The sequence below is a fragment of the Triturus cristatus genome, chromosome 3_2 (assembly GCF_964204655.1).
Source record: "Triturus cristatus chromosome 3_2, aTriCri1.1, whole genome shotgun sequence".
Classification (NCBI taxonomy): Eukaryota; Metazoa; Chordata; class Amphibia; order Caudata; family Salamandridae; genus Triturus; species Triturus cristatus.
Genome location: NC_140584.1, coordinates 800,243,243 through 800,264,527, shown reverse-complemented (window position 1 = coordinate 800,264,527; position 21,285 = coordinate 800,243,243).

Here is a 21,285-nt window from a genome sequence, read left to right as displayed (position 1 = left end):
AACTTTCGAATAGTTTTAGCAAGGGAGGCCACATAAATATTAAATAAGGTCGGGCTTAGACATGAGCCCTGGGGCACCCCCTTACTGAGCTTCACAGTACGTGAGCGAAATAGGAATAGATTAATAGTTTGTGTGCGCTGATCAAAAATACTAATAAGCCATTTAAGCGCCACCTCCTGCAGACCGATCTCTTTTAACCGAGATATCAGTTTCTGATGACAGACCGTGTCAAAAGCTGCGGTTAAGTCTAATAGGACCAGCATCACTACTTTATTCTCATCTAAGGCCATTTTAATATAATCCGTAACTCCGATAAGGGTTGTCTCTGTAGAATGGTTAGATCGAAAACCAGACTGTGACGGGTCAAGAATGCCATTGATTTCCAGATATTCTGTTAGCTGTGTGTTAACATGGTTCTCTACGATTTTGCCCATTAAAGGAAGAAGTGAAATGGGACGGTAGTTGGAGAGCACATCATTCGCCACCTGATCTTTCTTCTTGATGGGAATTATTTGGGCTGCCTTCCAGTCTAAAGGCACACTGCCTTCATATAATGATGAGTTCAAAATCTCAGCAATGGGAGCGACCAAAGATGAGGCTAAAAGAGCGAATTTATGTGCGGGCATAATATCCAAGGGCGAACCAGATTTAGCCTTTTTTAGCATAGCTTCCACTTGTGCAATGTCCATAGATTCAAATCGTTTCAACCCATCTCCTGAGTCCGATCGCAAAACTGAGTCCGAGTTAACCAAAGACCCTTGATCCCTCCCCAGAGGGAATTGCTTGTAGATCGAGATTATTTTATCATCGAAATATGAAGCAAGGTTATCACACAGCCCCAGCGAGTGGGCGATCACCTGCACACATGCCTTCGGATGATTAAGGGTTTTGAGAATTTTATAAAGATCTTTCGATGTATTGCCTGCCTGATCCAATTTGGATATAAAATGAACTTTGCGTACTTTTAAAATATTTTAATGATAGCTGGCAAGGGCCAGTTTAAAACTTAATTTATCAGCCTCCAACTGAGATTTGCGCCAAGATTTTTCCATATTTTTGCATCTGGACTTTTCACAGAACAATACATCCGTGTACCAATCTTCATTTTTCTTTTTCCTCCTGGAAATACCAAGATGGTTTGTCCTAGGTGCCAATGTATCAATCACCTCACTTAAGGAAGTATTACAAATCTTAAGTTTAGTAGAGCTGTCCAAACACTCCCTAAACCTAGGGGGAGTATAGATTTTATTGAAAGATTCCAGAGTGATCTTCGGCCATTGTCTTTATGGAACTATCACCGCATGTTCCATCAGTAGAGATCTATACTTACTAAAAATTTTAAAAGGGATCATAAAATGATCTGACCATAGTAGTGGATAGGTGGGATCGGCAACAATATGGGGAGATGTAGAAAAGATGACGTCAATTGTGTGACCCGCTGAATGTGTGGGCCTAGAATTAATTTTGTTAAGGCCTAAGGAGGCCATATCAATTAAGAAAGTCGACGCATCTAGATTTTCCTTTTCCTCACAGTGAACATTAAAATCTCCGAGTAGCAAAAATTGCGTTGATGCAATTATATAGGGACTAATTTTTTCCATTATTTTTAAATTGAAGTCTTCTAGTGGCCCTGGAGGGCGGTAAACAAGAGCGCCTTTAATAGTATCTTGGGGCGTAATCTCAATTTTAAATATACACATTTCCATTGTGTGATCTTGGAAGGAATCAATCAGAGTTATTTTTATCGCCTCTTTATAGATAATTGCCACCCCCTTCTCTTTTTTCTACTCTGTCCACTCTGAGGATACGGTAGCCGTGTGGCAAAGCAAGGGCAATATCCGGCATAGAACTAGATTCGAGCCATGCTTCAGTAACAAAGCCAAAATCAAATGAAGCCGAGCTCAGCAAATCCCAAATTTCAGTTGTATGTTTAGGTAAGGATCGCAGATTTGCCAGAAACCCTTTCCAGGAACAAGCCAGTTTAGGAGGATGTGGCTCAGGAATGGTGAGCGAAAAAACTATGGATTTAGGCCCAGATCTCTATACTGGGGTGAATGTATGACATTGTTCTGCACCCTGTCCATCAACTGTTGTTTTTGCAATTGTCACCCCGAGTGGGACGGGTATGCTCAGATGGGAGTCCCGTGCTCTCCAGGCCACTGGAATCAAGCTATCCTGGCTGAAGAGGGGTGAAACCCCGAAACCGGTCCTAGGATGCTTGTTCCAGTCCAGGGAGGACCTGGCTTGGCAGTTCGGGCTGGACTGTTCCCATGAGGCACAGGGTCAAGACTGATTTGCATATGGCTGGGTTCAAACTGGAATGGCATAGTGAGCAAAAAAACGATGGATTTAGGCCCAGATCTCTGTACTGGGGTGAATGTATGACATTTTTCTGCATTCTGTCCATCAACTGTTGTTTTTGCAATTGTCACCCCGAGTGGAACGGGTATGCGCAGACGTGAGTCCCGTGCTCTCCATGCCACTGGAATCAAGCTATCCTGGCTGAAGAGGGGTGAAACCCTGAAACCGGTCCTAGGATGCTTGTTCCAGTCCAGGGAGGACCTGGCTTGGCAGTTCGGGCTGGACTGTTCCCATGAGGCACAGGGTCAAGACTGATTTGCATATGGCTGGGTTCAAACTGGAATGGCATGGTGAGCAAAAAAACGATGGATTTAGGCCCAGATCTCTGTACTGGGGTGAATGTATGACATTGTTCTGCATTCTGTCCATCAACTGTTGTTTTTGCAACTGTTCCCATGAGGCACAGGGTCAGACTGATTTGCATATGGCCATGTCTGAACTGGGGTGGCAGAGTGGGCTAAAGAACGATGATGGATCAAACCCAGATCTGTTGACTGGCTGTGAGTGTTTGATTGGTTCTGATGCTCCGTCCATCACCACCCCCTTTTGTATCGCTTTGTGCGCCACAAGTTGGCAGGGTATGCTCAGAACGTGGGTCCCTTGCTCACTTTGCCACTGGATTCAAGCAAGCCTGGCTGAAGACGGCTGAAATGCCAGAAACCGGTCCTAGGAAGCTTGATTCCGGTCCAGGGAAGGCATGGCTTGGCAGTTCGGGCTGGACTGTTCCCATGAGGCACAGGGTCAGACTGATTTGCATATGGCCATGTCTGAACTGGGGTGGCAGAGTGGGCTAAAGAACGATGATGGATCAAACCCAGATCTGTTGACTGGGTGTGAGTGTATGATTGGTTCTGATGCTCCATCCATCACCACCCCCTTTTGTACCGCTTTGTTCGCCACAATTTGGCAAGGTATGCTCAGACGTTGAGTCCCTTGCTCACTTTGCCACTGGATTCAAGCAAGCCTGGCTGAAGACGGCTGAAATGCCAGAAACCGGTCCTAGGAAGCTTGTTTCCGGTCCAGGGAAGGCATGGCTTGGCAGTTCAGGCTGGACTGTTCCCATGAGGCACAGGGTCAGACTGATTTGCATATGGCCATGTCTGAACTGGGGTGGCAGAGTGGGCTAAAGATCGATGATGGATCAAACCCAGATCTGTTGACTGGGTGTGAGTGTTTGATTGGTTCTGATGCTCCGTCCATCACCACCCCCTTTTGTACCGCTTTGTTCGCCACAAGCTGGCAGGGTATGCTCAGACGTTGAGTCCCTTGCTCACTTTGCCACTGGATTCAAGCAAGCCTGGCTGAAGACGGCTGAAATGCCAGAAACCAGTCCTAGGAAGCTTGTTTCCGGTCCAGGGAAGGCATGGCTTGGCAGTTCAGGCTGGACTGTTCCCATGAGGCACAGGGTCAGACTGATTTGCATATGGCCATGTCTGAACTGGGGTGGCAGAGTGGGCTAAAGAACGATGATGGATCAAACCCAGATCTGTTGACTGGGTGTGAGTGTTTGATTGGTTCTGATGCTCCGTCCATCACCACCCCCTTTTGTACCGCTTTGTTCGCCACAAGTTGGCAGGGTATGCTCAGACGTTGAGTCCCTTGCTCACTTTGCCACTGGATTCAAGCAAGCCTGGCTGAAGACGGCTGAAATGCCAGAAACCGGTCCTAGGAAGCTTGTTTCCGGTCCAGGGAAGGCATGGCTTGGCAGTTCGGTCTGGACTGTTCCCATGAGGCACAGGGTCAGACTGATTTGCATATGGCCATGTCTGAACTGGGGTGGCAGAGTGGGCTAAAGAACGATGATGGATCAAACCCAGATCTGTTGACTGGGTGTTAGTGTTTGATTGGTTCTGATGCTCCATCCATCACCACCCCTTTTTGTACCGCTTTGTTCGCCACAAGTTGGCAGGGTATGCTCAGACGTTGAGTCCCTTGCTCACTTTGCCACTGGATTCAAGCAAGCCTGGCTGAAGACGGCTGAAATGCCAGAAACCGGTCCTAGGAAGCTTGTTTCCGGTCCAGGGAAGGCATGGCTTGGCAGTTCGGGCTGGACTGTTCCCATAAGGCACAGGGTCAGACTGATTTGCATATGGCCATGTCTGAACTGGGGTGGCAGAGTGTGATAAAGAACAATGATGGATCAAACCCAGATCTGTTGACTGGGTGTGAGTGTTTGATTGGTTCTGATGCTCCGTCCATCACCACCCCCTTTTGTACCACAACAAATAACAAAGCAATAGAAAGAATGCTTTAATTAATCTAAGCCACTAGAAAATCACGCAAGGCTGCATTCCAGTCCATTGATGTTGTCAACTCTGTCACTCCAGAGAGAGACCTGCCATCTGCATATCAGTCATGATTCAACAGAAAAAGTAATAGGAAAAGTACAGCCAGTTCTACCAGGCAAGGTCCCCTCCAGATGCCAACACACGTAACCCCGGACTGGTTTGAGCTACTTAGGACTTGCCAGTAAGATATACCTTGAGTCCTGTGACACCGAGAACACGAGACCAACATCAGTTCATGCCCATTACACTTAGGGCATCTACAAGCATTTCTTCTATAGCCTTGGCATAGCAGTAGATGACCTAAGTGTGGCAGGTATGCCCACATATTGGTCCCCTCCTACTGGAGCAGGACTAAGACATCTGACTATTGCAGGTGTCTGTCCAGAGTGGCACAGTGGGCAAAAGACGCTGGACTGGAATGTGTCTGGGGTCATCACCACTGACTGACTATAATTCATGTATTCTTTCCATCATCCTATTTGCTGAAGTTTCTTTGTAGCAGCTCAGGAAATGTTAGACTATCTTTAAACCCTGTAGGTATCCATAGCCAACTACTCCTTCAATTGTACCTGGGGCAAACTAAAATGTCAAACTATCTATTGAGTTCGGCAAGAGAGACCCCAATACATCCGCCCTTGAAAGCCAAAACTATAGTCACCTTACAAATATTGTGATGCATCCTCGGCAGGATGATCCTGGACATGTGCCTGCACCACCTGGCTCCCATCCACGTGACCTTCACTGGTCCATTCATTTGACCCTTCCAGAACCTTTCAGGATATGTAGCAACTCACTCCTCAGGTCATGCACCAGATGTGGTACAGGGGAGGCTCAGGCGGTCTCACAGTCAGGCCTACCCTCTGGAACTATCTGTTTCCAAGTTGACCAATGTTCCACGCGGAAAACATGAGCTTCAGTGCTCTCTGTATCCCTGAAATCCCAGGTATTTTTGCTAAAACCTGATTTAACTGTCAGGGCTCCAACAGTACAATGGTTTAGGATGTAACAAATATTGTGTATTAATCCCTTCTGTAAATTGTATTTAGCTGCGTTCATTCCCGTGCAGTAGCATGCAGAGCGCTGCTTTGGACAGCCTCCTAGGAGGCCAGATTTCCTGCACTGAACCGAGAGAGTGTAATCAGTCGTTGTGTTCACTGAGGCAGAATGCATGTCACCTTTACAAACACGTTTAATGTCATGTTCAACTAATTTGTGCGCAGTAATTATTTTCCCTGGATTCTACAGCTTTTTTTTGTTAAGACTTCACATCAACTAACACCTAATTGAGGCGTGATTTCAGTTTTGCAAATCCTGCACTGCATGCAGCGAGCAAAATGAAACCACGGGCTTCGAAATTCCCACTCGCAGGAGGAGGAGTGTCTGTAAGGGACAGGCGCTGTGGAGCTGCATGTAGGCAAGAGTTCGCCTCCTCGCCCAAAGAACTGCATGTGCGTCTATGTGTAGATGTGCCTGGCTGTGAAATAAAGTGTCCGTCTGTATTACGTTGTGAAATTGATTGTCTTCTGACATACACTCAGACAATTGAGAATGGGGTGAAGTTAAGAGCCAGGAAGTGAGGCTAAAAGCCTCTGAAACGTGAACATTAAAAGTTGTTTGTGTAGTTTCTGCTCAAGTTGCCAGCCTTGTTTGTTCTTCCGCATTCTTCCTCCTTCACTGGGTTTATTTGTTCAGAAGCAGATGGTATAAAATAAATACAAAATAAAATAAATGGTGCTATTGTCACCAATTCCCATTCTTGCCCTTTTGGTACCCTCTACGTCATACATGCTTGGTGCATGTCGCTGTACGGATTGCTGGGTCTTCTCTGATTGCTCCCCTTCTTGGTGTACAGTCACACAGCCTCCCACTGCCCGTGTGCCTAAGGTGATTAGTCCTTTTTCTACTGATAATTTGTGTGTCTATTTCTCACACACCCACGCCTGTCAGACAGTTAGGCGCTGTCACAGCACCTCCGTGGTTATCGTGCTCACCGTGCAAGAGAGGTACGTTGTCCTAGCCTTTATCCATTTTCAATACTTTGTACCTGACAGAGGAAAGCATACTCGTGAAGCCCTGTATTGGGTGTGATAGGCGAATGTGGCATCACTTCTGGAAAAAAACTCCATACATGTCTATTGGTCACGTAGGGCAGTGTGTACATGGGCAGGTCTTCTGGACTAGCCCTGTTTAAGCTTCAGACCTGATGTAATGGTGAGCATTATATTTCTAGCACCCTTTATCATTGTCAGAATATTACCAACCTCTCTCAACGTGATGGACTCATCTGTTCCAAAACATAGCTAGGAACATGACTTTGCATGACATTTATAAGCCTAACACGTATCATGGGAGCACTGAGAACAGAACAGTATTAATAAGCAGTGTCAGATATACAGCAAAGGAGTCTGAGTAAAGTCTTTGCTCTCAATAATTGGTAGTAACAATATATTTGAGTTTATTAATGTAATACTGATGTAGGGACGCCCATGCCCTGTTTTCAGTCTGCAGATGTCCCTCATGCACTAAATTCTAAAGCAGGGCCACAGAGGGTAATTACAGGTAGAGTGCCCAAATGCAATATAAGCCTAATTTTTGGTCTTCCTGGATGTCAGGCTAATGGGGTAATGGGGGAGGGGCAGTAGCCGGTTTCATACACAGTATCAGTATCAGTAGCAAGTACAATTAACTGATAAGCAACTTCACCTGTACCTCTAGAGTCTAGACTCAGGCCAGGTCAAGGGTACAGCTTATCACAGCCATTGTCCATGGGTACCACTGCTTTCCGAAAATTAGCCTTTAGTGGGTCTTCAGCAGTGGGGTCACTTATGGCAGAAGGGAGATCCACAGTGTTTGTATGTGAAGAAAAAGTATTTAAAACTAGGATTCATAAGGAATAGTGGGAGTGGCAGAACAAGGATGTAGGGTCTTATTTCCAGTTTGGCTGACAGGATATCCCTTCCAAACGTGACACATATCACATTCATTCTATTACAAGTGTCACAAGACATAATGTACTTCAAATACAGTGGATGAGACATCGGCTACATCCAGGGCCGTCTTATCAGCATTATAGGCCCCGGGCAAAGCAGTGCACTGGCCCCTGCCTACACAACCACTCACAGGAATAAAAATGTTTAATGGAAAATGTGTGTTAAATTCTGGTCTGCATGGGGCCCCTAGGCTCGTGGGGCCCCTGGGCAACTGCCCAGGGTGCCCATGCGTTTGCGATAGAGTGACCAGTCCACCAAACTCTAAATAATGCCTTCCATTTGGGTATAGTTGTAGTATAGTTACATTAGGTAACAGTTTAGCATTGTACTAATGTTCAAATTGTATTAGCCTCTCTGTGCACAGAGTTTGGGCCCAGGCAGGGTTCGGGCCTTGCACTGGAGGTATTAGACATAAACAAGGCAAAATATGTCTGCTAACAGCATCTTTTAAATGACAGCACAAATGTTCCCCTATGATTCATCGCACACATTTTAAAATGTGTCCCGTTGGAGTGTGTTTGGTTGAATAAAGGAGAATTCTTAAAAGACGCAGAGCTCAGCGGCAATGCAGACATATTATCTGACACTGTCAGTAAGTGCTATGATTTTCAAAGATCGGCCAAACTACATATGGATTATTCAGATTTGAAAAAAACATCTGACCAGTTGTGGGCATGTGTTTAAAAACATATTGTGTGTTCGGTACAATGATCAGCAAATCCGTAGTATGCAATAGTTCAACAACATTGTTGAGTGTTCGCCAGAAAAAGGGCGCATCGTCTACAGTACGAACCAGTGATGTTGATCTATAAAGTAACATAAAAAGTTGAATAGGAAGCATCTCTGTTACTGACATTCTTAATTCTTCAATGACATCTGCTATTCTCCAATCTAAGTGGAATATAGCCCTCTATATGGTCCCATATAAAAAAAACTTCTGCAGACCCCACTTTTTCATCTAACTATCATCTAAACTCTTTACTGTAATACCATCAAACCTCTAAAGAAACGTATCAACACTCACCTCTCTGCCTTCAGGGAAACCAGTTCTGTTCTAGACCCCTCATAATTGGGTTCTCGTCAACATCACAGCACAGTAACAACCCTGCCCTCTGTAAAGGATGACCTGTGCGTGGCTCTAAACTAAGGTTATTATTAAACTGGTCTACTTCCTTTGATATGGTGCACCATCCATTGCTTGGACTGCGTACCGGGCGTTTTGGCATGCTGCCAAGCTGGGGGCTGATGTCACTGAGGTGGGGGCTAATTTCGTTGATGTAGACCTGCGTGTGCTTCGAAATAAACAAAGCAAAACGAATTTCGTTCATCACGCGCAGGTCACCATCAACGAAATTAGCCCCCAGCTCGGCAGCATGCCAAAACGCCCGGTAGGTAGTCCGGCCCTGATTGCCTACACAGCACCTTCAGCAAATCAGTCGACAGGGGCATGCTATAAACATTCTCACATCCTTCCAGTCTGATTGATCACAAGAGGCCAACATTCCTCCTGATCGATCTCAATAACAAGCATTGATAAAATAAGTAGGACACGCATGTGCAAAAGCTATTGGCTTTGCCAATGTGTTTTAGTCATGTTGTAAACCAGCGTTGCTCCTATTCAGGATGGCTAAAAGTTAGTAGTTTAGAGAAGAGTGGTGTGGAGTGTCGTAGAGTGGAATGGCAAAAAGGGGAGTAGAGTGTTGTAGAGTGAAATGGCATAGATTTTCTTGTTTTGGAGTGGCCCAGAGTGGAGTGGTTTAGAGTGGAGTGGCATAGAGCAGAGTGTACTGGTGTAGAGTGCCTTGGCATAGAGTGTTGCAGAGTATAGTGGCACAGAGAGCAGTGGCATAGAATTTAGTGGCGTATAACAAAGCGTCATAGAATGCAGTGGCATATAGTGTTGCATAGTAGAGTGGAGTGGTGCAGAGTGCAGTAGAGTGGTATAGAGTACCGTGGCATGAAGTGCAGTGGTGCAGAGTAGAGTAGTGTGGCATAGAGTGCAGTGGTGAAGAGTAGAGTGGTGCAGAGTAGAATATAGTGCTGTAGAGTGCAGTGGCATAGAGTGACTTGGTTTAGAGTGGAGTGCTGCAGAGTGCAGTGGCATAGACTGGAGTGATGCAGAGTATATTGGTATAGAATGCAGACGTGCATAGCAGAGTCATGTAGAGTGCAGAGTAGAGTGCAGTGGCATAGAGTAGCGAGGAGTGAAGTAGAATGCAGTGGTGTAGAGTACAGTGGCATTGTGTGCTGTAGAGTAGAGTGCAGAGGAGTGGAGTAAACTAGAGTTGACTGGTGTAGACTACATTGGCGTAGGGTGTTGCAGAGTGCAGTGGGGTGGAGTTCAGTTGCATAGAATTCAGCAGCATACAATGCAGCAGCATACAATGCAGTGGCATAGATTAGAGTGGTGCATAGTAGAGTGCAATGGTTACAGAGTGGAGTGGTGCAGAGTAAAGTGGCATAGAGTACAGTGGTGCAGAGCACAGTGGTGCAGAGTAGAGTGGCAGAAAGTGGCAGAAAGTGCAGTGGCATAAAGTGGAGTGATGCAGAATGCAGTGGCACAGAGTGCAGTGATGCAAAGTAGAGTGGCGCAGACAGGATTGACATAGAGTACAGTGCTGCAGATAAGAGTGCTGCAGAGTTCAATGGAGGAGAGTGGAGTATTGCAGAGTAGAGTGTCCTAGAGTGCAGTGGTGCGCAGTGGCAGAGAGTAGAGTGGAGTAGAGAGTATTGGCATAAAGTACAGTGGTGCAGAGTAGAGTGCAATAGTGTGGAGAACAGTAGTGCAGAGTTGAGTGCAGTTGTGTAGGGGGCAGTGACGTAGAGTGGAGTGGTTTTGAAGTGGAGTGGTATAGAGTGGGGTAGAGTACAGTGATGTAGAGTACGATGGCATAAAGTAGATTGTTTCAGAGTAGATTGAAGTGGCATAGAGAGTAATGGCATAAAGCAGTGTAGAGTGCAGTGGTTCAGAGTAGATTAGAGTGCCATACAGTTGATTAACATAGAGTGCAGGCACGTGGAGTTAAGTGTTACAGAGTAGAGTGCTTTGGCCAAGAGTGTATTAACATAGAGTGCAGTGGTGTAGAGTTCAGTGTTGCAGAGTAGTGTAGAATGGAGTTGTGCAAAGTAGACTAGAGAGGCCTAAACTGGGGTGTTGTAGAGTGCAGTGGTGTGGAGTGCATTGGCATGGAGTAAATTGGTGCAGAGTAGAGTAGAGCAAAAGACACACAGATGATGGACAGGATGCAGAGCAAATCAAACATTCTCTCCCAGTTAATATATCTGCGTTTGGTTCATTGCTCTTTTGCTCACCATGTCACCCCAGTTTAGACTCAGCCATATGCATATCAGTGTTGACACTGTGCCTCTGTGCCTCATGGGAAAAGTCCAGACCGAACTGCCAAGCCAGGTCCTGCTTGGACCAGAAACAAGCTTCCTGGGGCCGCTTTCAGGGCATCAGTAGAGTAGAGAGGCATAGAGTGGAGTGGTGCAGAGTGGAGGAGAGCAGTGGTGATGTAAAGGGGGGTGGTGAAGAGTAGAGTGCAGTGGTGTGCAGAGTAGGGTGCAGTGGTGTGGAGTGAAATATGCAATGTTTGTTAGCACAGTGTCATTACAGGCAACACATTTTCAAGTGAAATGACCATTACAATTGCACAGACATATAGGTTGATTAATAAAATTATACAGTGCTCAAATAATAATGTGTGGAAATGGCATCACCTAGCGTATTGATTTGTTTTGATCATATTAAAGTATTTCTTTCCAAAACACTTCTGAATTAACAAAAAAAGCTTCTTTCTGATATAGTCTGAAATACTTGCATAGTACATTTAAATGTTGCTATGTGCTAAAAAAAAAACTTTCCTACCCCCAGTATCCAGCACGATTGTCACATTAACCTCTCACTTTGAAGTCAGAGATAAAAAAGTAAACATAAAACTCCAAGCTCTCTCAGAAGACAGAGCCTGACATGTGACCTCTGTCTTTGAATACACAGCAAATGTGACAAGATAAGAACATGATTTACCGTCTGTTAACAGAAAGGAGCACTCATGGAAGAATACAAGGGAAGTTGGTTTGAAAAGGCTTTGCTACTTGGGAGGGTCAAACTCACATTGGACAGTCTAAAACAAGTAAATGAAGCAAATAGAAAGCCAGAAAATGTGAGTTACCATCTATAAAGCCAATGGTAAGCAACGGACAGAATGCATTTGCAGGGAAGCTTTCTGAAAGTCCCCAAGATGTCTTGAGCAAACCAGACAGCTGTGTTGTCTGGTAGTTTTTTTTTAATTTCAGTAGATTTTTATTATTTTTTTACAGCATATGACATTTAACATATAAAATATAACATACATATAACATATAACATGTACTCTGCATCGCTTGTTGATACAGGGTAGCCTAAAAAGCACTTTCCTGTGGTGTTCTTCAGGATTTATCCCTAAGCCCCAAACCTTTTAATGTGTAAGTCATCCACTGCCCCACCCTTGCTCGCCTAATCAAATCTTTTGGTCTTCATTGTACATTCTATGTGGACGACAATCACATTCTTATCAGACTGGTCAACAATGTGCAATGCTTTACTGACAACTTCAGATCATGCCTCTCTAAAGCTGCCACCTGGGTTTCAACTGGCTTAATCGAAATTAAGACAAACCCTATTGAGAAGCACTACCCACACACCATCATCTAAGGCATATTCTAAGGTAATCTTATGGGCCTTTTTGACCCCTCTCTAATTTTCACCTTTCATATGGCTCACAAATTGTTTCTTCTACAACAGCCTTCTCCAAAAATGTTGTCTTTACTGTAAATCAACAAAATAAAAAGTGGATCAAATATTCATTTTATCCTGCCTGGATTATCTGCAGGACAAGAGATGATTTTTTAATTAAGGGTGGCACCGAAGCTTTCTTCTACATAGTGGGAAAGAAGCCCGAAACACACATCTGATGGAAAATATCTTTCAGAATAGTCACAATCGCTTTGGCTGCTAAGCTAGTCCCCTAGGTGGACACGGATCACACGGCGACCCGCACTTTGATGATTTAATCAATTTTGTGACCTCCTCTCTAGAAGGAGAAGTAAAGCTCTCAAGCTTGATGTGTGTGGTCTAATGGCTATGAATAGAAATGGCTGGACTAGCTTCTGCAGTAAGAATCTTAAGATTTTTATAAATGTCCTCCACTTTGAGACGAAAAACCTCCGCTAGGGCATTACAAAAGGACTGAGAGCAATCCTTGAGAGTATTAGAGCTGACAGTAGTTACTTTTTTAATGGTGGAAATATTTCTTTAGGACAGTTACTAGCAGCTTTGATATTTGCTGTGAAATATGCAGTTGTTTCCTTCAGAGCCTTGAACACCGCTAGGCAATATTTATATTTGGGCTTTTCACATTCATAGGAGGTAGAACCCTATCTTTTATTCTTGTCTTCTGCAGTTCTGCTTGAGGATCCTAAGATCCTCCGAGAACCAAGGGGCTGATAAGTTATTTCTTTTTATTCAAGATCTTTTAACTGGAGCCAGAGAGTGAGACACACCATCTAGCCACTGGGTGTACTGCCAAGCTTCTGTCTCTGGATCATCAGAGACAATAGGACTAGAGCTATTTAGCTGTAACTTAAACTCTTCAGCATGAATTTTGTGCCCTGCACGAGATGTCGTTCAGACTGAACGGGCCAGGGGATCCTGACCAACTTGTGCATATTGGATCTCAAAGAAAACAGACCAAGACAGAGGCAAGGTTTTTAAATTAACTATTGCAGTATTGTTAGAAAACATCCCGTCAAGAGTATGCCTACCTACATGAGTAGGGCCATCTATCAATTGAGACAGACTGAAGGCTGACATGGTGGAAAGAAGAGACATGGTATCAGGATCAGCTGGTGCCTCCAAATAAAAGTTAAAATCACCTAGGACTGCAAGATCGCTAAGCAGAATATCAGCCTCTAAAAGACTGCCTACCTCATGGGCAAAACTGGCCCATGGCCCTGGAGGCCGGAAAAGAAGAATTCCTTTTAATGCCTGACACTCAGACATTTCCATGTGAAAAGAAACTGCTTCACAGATGGAAAAAGGCAAGGGAGAACAATGAACCATAAGATCAGATCAATAAACTATTGCAATCCGCCACCCCATTTGCCAGAATGGTCTACTCTAAAAATCGACAAACCGTTTGGAATGGCTGTAAGAATGTCTGGACTTCAGGCACCCATGTTTCTGTAATAAAAATAAGCAAAGGCTTATAGGTATCCACAAAAAGATGGAATTCTAGGTAGTGCTTTATTAGTGACCTGGTATTAATAAGTGTGCAGGATGAAAACAAGCTAGATTGTAGAGTGAAGTCTGATGTTGATAGGTGGTAATTTGGAGGTGCGATATTTATATGAGCACCTAATGCACCAAAATGAAACCTGTGATAGATGGGAGAAATGGGCTGACTAATCATCTGGCTTCACATTCAACTGGGATGTGAGCAAGGTGTTGACATTAACTCCTGAGCAAAGTGGTCTCAGATGTGATGGCAATAATAAAGAAGCGCAAACAGAGTACTGGATGACTCAGGTGATTTACAGGTGACAAAGCTACCACTGGACGTATCCACATAAAGTTAACAATTGGTGAGCAGACCCTACTGGAGGACCCGACATGGAAGGCGGTGAGAAGGAACATGTGGGAGCTGAGCTGTGATGCAGAAGGTGAGACGGAAATAGTGATCAACACTTTGTGGACATCTTTTTGGGGATCTTGTGGAGAGCGGGTGCTAGTACTTCACAGCTACTGGCAAGGATTGGTTACTTTGAGAGAACTTTACTTAAGGAACCTGTGACACAAAATGAGGGAATGCCATCTCGACAAGACAACATCAACAGAGTATTTATCTGGAGTGCATCCAAATAGGAAAAAAAATCAAAGAAGGGCAAGCAAACTCGCACACTATCTTGGAGTACAATAAGCAATTTGAAGGGAACCTCATAGATCCTTGCAAAACCTCCATAATACAAAGAAAGCACACCCCAAAAGGGAAATCACTGGTGGTGCCATCTTCAATACAGTGGCAAGAGCACAGTGGTGTCAAGACGGTTTTTATCATTTGTGTGTTTTTAGCAGGCTGTAGTTCTGGTGCTGTTTCATTGAAGAAGCAATTAACCCCAGAGGGATTTTAAGAAGGAAACAAATCAGGGTATTTCTCCTCACGGGTTGGCCAATTTGCCTCACTTACATGACAACTCTACAGATACCCATTGTTTTCCATCCAGCCATTCCTTTTATGTGTGTTTTTTCACCTACCATCAGATTGGTGGGCATCTATTTTGGTTGCAGTCTGGTGATGTCCTAGTTTCTGACGTGGTGATGGCCACTTGCCTGGTCATGAACATAATGCCAAAAAACAGGTGAGGAAAGCTCTTGCAGTAACATAGAGATTAAATACTGTCGGGCTGTGAGACGAGTCCTTAGATATTCCACAGGTGAGCAAATAGAAAGAAGACTGGAAGTTGGACAAAGCTAAAGCTTCAAGACGGCCTGACACAAATGACGTTATCTGCATTAAAATCATATTTATGACATCTAAATTGTATGGATAGGAGATTAGAGTGGTTTGAAACACTGTGTCAAAGACCACCAATGTATGCATCTAAGATCAGGACAGCAGTACCACCCTAATGTGATAGTTATCAGTTGACCAAGTATAACACCTGGTAGCACTTGTGGTGTGCGCATTGGCCACTTGCGGATCCGGGATATTCTTAGAGTTGATAAATGAGGAAGAGTTTTGCTAAACTTTTTGTTGGACTACCTCTGCAACTAATGTAAGTAGACAGAGAGAACCGAGATTGCTTAGTACTGATGGGTCCACCAAAATTTCTTTAAGGGCAGAGCAACCTGAACATGCTTCCACAAGGATCAATCAATCAATCAATCAATCAATCAATCATGTGTTAGTTAAGAGCGACTACTTACCCGTAAGGGTCTCAAGGTGCTGGAGAGGAGGGGAGCTGCAAGTTCCAGTCCATCAAGGAGGGGGTCTGTCGAAGAACCAAGTTTTGAGGTTTCCCGTGAAGAGTGATATTGTCTGTCTGAGGTGGAGAGGTAGGGCGTTCCAGGCTCTGGCCGCGAGGAAGGAGAAGGAGCGTCCTCCTGATCTGGTCTTTCTTGCGTGGGGGACCACGGCGTAGGAGAGCTGGGCTGAAAGTAGGGTCCTTTGTGGTGCGTGTAATTTGAGTTGGCTGTTCAGGTATGCTGGTCCCATGTTGTGGAGAGCTTTGTGTGCGTGGGTGAGGATCTTGAATGTTATTATAGTCTCGATGGGAAGCCAGTGGAGTGTGCACAGGTGCTGGGAGATATGGCAGTGTCTTGGCAGGTTGAGCACCAGTCTCGCGGCGGTGTTCTGGATATTTTGTAGCATGTGGGTGAGGTTTTTGTTTATTCCGGCATAGAGTGCATTGCCGTAGTCGAGTCTGCTGGTGACAAGGGCGTGAGTGACAGTCTTTCTGTGCTCGAGGGGGATCCATTTGAAGGTCTTGCCTAGAAGGCGGAGGGTGTGGAAGCAGGAGGATGCGACGGAGTTGATCTGGCGGTCCATTTTGAGCTGGGAGTCCAGGATGATTCCAAGGTTGCGTGTGTGGTCCGTGGGGGAGGGTGGGCTTCTGAGGGTGGGGGCCACCAAGTGTCATTCCAGGCGTCGGGGTGTGAACCCCTGATGAGCACTTCTGTTTTGTCGGTGTTGAGTTGTAGGCAGCTGCTTTTCATCCATTTGGTGACAGCTTCCATGCCTTCTTGGAAGTTGTGTTTGGCTGCGTTGGATTTGTTGGATAAGGAGAGGATGAGTTGGGTGTCATCTGCGTATGAAACAATGTTGAGTCCGTGGGTTCTGCCGATGGGGGCGAGCGGAGCCATGTAGACGTTGAAGAGCGTGGGGCTGAGGGAGGACCCCTGGGGGACTCCGCAGGTGGTTGGTGTAGGGTCCGAGAGGAAGGCAGGGCGTCTGACCCGCTGCGTGCTGCCAGAGAGGAAAGAGTGGATCCAGTCGAGGGCCTTGTCCCGAATCCCTGCGTCGTGGAGTCTGTGTGTTAGGGTGCGGTGGGAGACTGTGTCGAAGACTGCTGAGAGGTCGAGGAGGATGAGGGCTACTGTTTCTCCTTTTTCCAGTAGGGAGCGGATGTCGTCTGTTGCGGCAAGGTGGGCGGTTTCTATGCCGTGTTTTTTTCTGAAGCTGGATTGGGAGGAGTCGAGGATGAGGACAGGACTTACACCAATGTTTCACATCAGGGATCAGAAAGGCGTTGGTTGGTTTAACATCAGGTTCAGCATTGTGGAGACAGATAGCAAATGCTGGTTAAAGGGTTCGGGGTTTGAGGATTAAGCGCAGGTTTGGGATGGAGCATGGCTTTGGATTGCATTAGTTTCAAAAGTGTTCTAAGATGGCAGCATCTATTTTGCCAAGCAAAACCTGGGCATAGACTCATCACATTCCAATAAGGCACCTACTGGGAGGGGTTTAATCTTCTCCTTCATTTTTCTGGTCATGAGTGGCAGTGAAAATCTGACAGGACAGAGATAAAGAAGTATATTATTTGGCAACATTGTAAGTTGGAGGGTTTTCTGTTATCCTATGCAGGTCGTCAGCCGGGCTTTCAAATTTTTTGTCTCATTTATATCCCTTCCCTCAGGTTAGTCCAGCTAAGATTACTCCTTGTTTTTTGTGTTTAGGATATTACAGTTACCACTTGTTTCCAGTGGGACCAGTCTACTTCACCTCCTCTGTGCAAGAAGTTCCATGCCCTGTAGGATATGAGTAAAAGTCAAATTCCTTTTTCTGGGATGACTGTCTTTTTCATTTATGAAATGTATTAACTTTTTGTTACCATCTCCTGAACATGTTCCCATTTCTGGGAGCCTCCCATCTTGTCCTGCTGTATTTCCCCATTTTCTCCTCCTTTTGTTCCTCTATGCCCCTATAGCCAGTTCTTTCCTCGTGCACTATATATACATAAAGGGTCCTTGGGAACCCGTGGCTGCTGTGAATCTGAAGGATATCTGCAGAGTTCTCTTCTAATATCCCTGGTTCCTGAAAGACACGAGTAAAGCAAAGGACTGGTTAGAAAGGACTATGATAGCAGAACATGTGGCTTCAATGAAAGGATATTTAATTCAAACAGGTCACAAGTCAAGAGGGGTCTCAGACTTAACTGAGTGACAGATTAAACAGCAGGAATCCAGCAAAGCACGCAAAAAGTCTCTCAGAAGAGCAGATGGAGCATAGAAAAGAACCGCACAAGTCTGAATAAAGGATTTATTTTAACAGAAACACAAGTAAAATCATTGCACAAGGTATGCAATGGTAAAAAGGAATTGGTGACATAATAAGGGTTCAGGCGCCCATTTAAAGTATTGAACAGTTCTTGCGAGTAGATGTTAAGATGTTAAGATGATTTGGGAAAAAGGGGGTGGTGATGGACAGAGTTTCTGAATGATGCAGAATACTCTTACCAAGTCAAGAGATCATGGTTTTAATCCATCACCGTTTTTTAGCTCACTGCACCATCCCAGCTCAGAACCTGGCTACATGCAAATTAGTCTGTACCTGTCCATGTGCATGATGGGAACAGGGCAAACCAAACTACCAAGCCAATTCTTATACTGGGAAGGAAACAAGCTTCCGGGGACCGGTTTCTGGCATCACAGCCTTCGTCGGCCCGGCTTGCCTGAATCCTGATGGTGCAATGAGCAAGGGACTCACGTCTGAGCATACCCTCCCACACTGAGTGTGGTTAAAAACGATTTGGGAAAAAGGGGGTGGTGATGGACAGAGTTTCTGAATGATGCAGAATACTCTTACCAAGTCAAGAGATCATGGTTTTAATCCATCACCATTTTTTAGCTCACTGCACCATCCCAGCTCAGAACCTTGCTAAATGCAAATTAGTCTGTACCTGTCCCAGTGCATGATGGGAACAGGGCAAACCAAACTACCAAGCCAATTCTTATACTGGGAAGGAAACAAGCTTCCCGGGACCGGTTTCTGGCATCACAGCCTTCGTCGGCCTGGCTTGCCTGAATCCTGATGGTGCAATGAGCAAGGGACCCACGTCTGAGCATACCCTCCCACACTGAGTGTGGTTAAAAACGATTTGGGAAAAAGGGGGTGGTGATGGACAGAGTTTCTGAATGATGCAGAATACTCTTACCAAGTCAAGAGATCATGGTTTTAATCCATCACCGTTTTTTAGCTCACTGCACCATCCCAGCTCAGAACCTGGCTACATGCAAATTAGTCTGTACCTGTCCCAGTGCATGATGGGAACAGGGCAAACCAAACTACCAAGCCAATTCTTATACTGGGAAGGAAACAAGCTTCCGGGGATCGGTTTCTGGCATCACAGCCTTCGTCGGCCCGGCTTGCCTGAATCCTGATGGTGCAATGAGCAAGGGACTCACGTCTGAGCATACCCTCCCACACTGAGTGTGGTTAAAAACGATTTGGGAAAAAGGGGGTGGTGATGGACAGAGTTTCTGAATGATGCAGAATACTCTTACCAAGTCAAGAGATCATGGTTTTAATCCATCACCGTTTTTTAGCTCACTGCACCATCCCAGCTCAGAACCTGGCTACATGCAAATTAGTCTGTACCTGTCCCAGTGCATGATGGGAACAGGGCAAACCAAACTACCAAGCCAATTCTTATACTGGGAAGGAAACAAGCTTCCGGGGACCGGTTTCTGGCATCACAGCCTTCGTCGGCCCGGCTTGCCTGAATCCTGATGGTGCAATGAGCAAGGGACTCACGTCTGAGCATACCCTCCCACACTGAGTGTGGTTAAAAACGATTTGGGAAAAAGGGGGTGGTGATGGACAGAGTTTCTGAATGATGCAGAATACTCTTACCAAGTCAAGAGATCATGGTTTTAATCCATCACCGTTTTTTAGCTCACTGCACCATCCCAGCTCAGAACCTGGCTACATGCAAATTAGTCTGTACCTGTCCCAGTGCATGATGGGAACAGGGCAAACCAAACTACCAAGCCAATTCTAATACTGGGAAGGAAACAAGCTTCCGGGGACCGGTTTCTGGCATCACAGCCTTCGTCGGCCCGGCTTGCCTGAATCCTGATGGTGCAATGAGCAAGGGACTCACGTCTGAGCATACCCTCCCACACTGAGTGTGGTTAAAAACGATTTGGGAAAAAGGGGGTGGTGATGGACAGAGTTTCTGAATGATGCAGAATACTCTTACCAAGTCAAGAGATCATGGTTTTAATCCATCACCGTTTTTTAGCTCACTGCACCATCCCAGCTCAGAACCTGGCTACATGCAAATTAGTCTGTACCTGTCCATGTGCATGATGGGAACAGGGCAAACCAAACTACCAAGCCAATTCTTATACTGGGAAGGAAACAAGCTTCCGGGGACCGGTTTCTGGCATCACAGCCTTCGTCGGCCTGGCTTGCCTGAATCCTGATGGTGCAATGAGCAAGGGACTCACGTCTCAGCATACCCTCCCACACGGAGTGTGGTTAAAAACGATTTGGGAAAAAGGGGGTGGTGATGGACAGAGTTTCTGAATGATGCAGAATACTCTTACCAAGTCAAGAGATCATGGTTTTAATCCATCACCGTTTTTTAGCTCACTGCACCATCCCAGCTCAGAACCCGGCTACATGCAAATTAGTCTGTACCTGTCCCAGTGCATGATGGGAACAGGGCAAACCAAACTACCAAGCCAATTCTTATACTGGGAAGGAAACAAGCTTCCGGGGACCGGTTTCTGGCATCACAGCCTTCGTCGGCCCGGCTTGCCTGAATCCTGATGGCGCAATGAGCAAGGGACTCACGTCTGAGCATACCCTCCCACACTGAGTGTGGTTAAAAACGATTTGGGAGGGTATGCTCAGACGTGAGTCCCTTGCTCATTGCGCCATCAGGATTCAGGCAAGCCGGTCCGACGAAGGCTGTGATGCCAGAAACCGGTCCCCGGAAGCTTGTTTCCTTTCCAGTATAAGAATTGGCTTGGTAGTTTGGTTTGCCCTGTTCCCATCATGCACTGGGACAGGTACAGACTAATTTGCATGTAGCCGGGTTCTGAGCTGGGATGGTGCAGTGAGCTAAAAAACGGTGATGGATTAAAACCATGATCTCTTGACTTGGTAAGAGTATTCTGCATCATTCAGAAACTCTGTCCATCACCACCCCCTTTTTCCCAAATCGATTTTATCCACACTCTGTGTGGGAGGGTATGCTCAGACGTAAGTCCCTTGCTCATTGCACTATCAGGATTCAGGCAAGCCGGGCCGACGAAGGCTGTGATGCCAGAAACCGGTCCCCGGAAGCTTGTTTCCTTCCCAGTATAAGAATTGGCTTGGTAGTTTGGTTTGCCCTGTTCCCATCATGCACTGGGACAGGTACAGACTAATTTGCATGTAGTCGGGTTCTGAGCTGGGATGGTGCAGTGCGCTAAAAAACGGTGATGGATTAAAACCATGATCTCTTGACTTGGTAAGAGTATTCTGCATCATTCAGAAACTCTGTCCATCACCACCCCCTTTTTCCCAAATCAATTTTTTCCACACTCTGTGTGGGAGGGTATGCTCAGACGTGAGTCCCTTGCTCATTGCACTATCAGGATTCAGGCAAGCCGGGCCGAC